Raw genomic sequence first — 948 nt, 5'->3', positions numbered from 1 at the left:
TTACTCACGTAAGGTATTACTTGGACGACCCAGTGCACTTGCTGGTTAGTTGTGCGAATTACAAATTCGTGCACCACGTATGGAGATGCTTTGTTCCTTTTGAATCCCTGCTTTCCTACAGCCTTCATCCAGTCATGCGTACTCCTTTCCATGGCAAGCTGTATGTTGGGGGATCACCGTTGTCAATGGCTACTGTCCGTCCTCTCAGTGAAAATGGTCTGGCTACGAGTTACGTAAGGCTAATCATTTGTCAGTTCTCACTTGGGTTGGAACAAGATCCAATGATCCTTTTGCGCACTGTCACTGCGCCTAGCACTCGCCAGTTTGAAGCTCGTCACAGTTATCCCATCCCAGATCCTACTCGGAATACCAAAGACAAGGTTTAGACTTTCCGGATCTCAAGAATGCTGCCAATTGATTCTAGCTTATACCACGAAGACTCTGATCTCACGGAATAGAAGGCTGACGTTAGGATTTTTGCTAGTAAAGAATTTTATAAAGTCGCGTTGTAAGTATAGATTCTAAACCAACAAAAGTCCTTTCATACAAACGTTTGGGTTGTCACAAGTAACAAACCCCTAAATAAATTGATAGCCGAAGTATTTAAACCTCGGGTCGTCTTCTCAAGGAATTGCAGGGAGGTATGTTCTTATTATTGATTATGAAAAAGTGTGTTTTGGGGTTTTGGATTAAGGTAAAAGGTTAGTTGAATGACAAGTAAAATATAATAATAATAATAACTGGAAAATAAACATTTGGCAAGGTACAAGAACTGGAAGTCATATCCTTATCAATTGTGATGAGAATTGGATTTTAATCCCACTTAGTTAACCCTTACTAAACAAGGGAAGGTCAAGTGGACTAATTAATTTGATACCTAAAGTCCTAGTCTTTCCTTTGGAAAGGCTAGAGTTATTGGAACTCAAATTAATTAGCAACTCCCAATTT

The sequence above is a fragment of the Arachis duranensis genome, chromosome 3 (assembly GCF_000817695.3).
Source record: "Arachis duranensis cultivar V14167 chromosome 3, aradu.V14167.gnm2.J7QH, whole genome shotgun sequence".
NCBI lineage: Eukaryota > Viridiplantae > Streptophyta > Magnoliopsida > Fabales > Fabaceae > Arachis > Arachis duranensis.
This window is presented reverse-complemented; position numbering follows the sequence as displayed.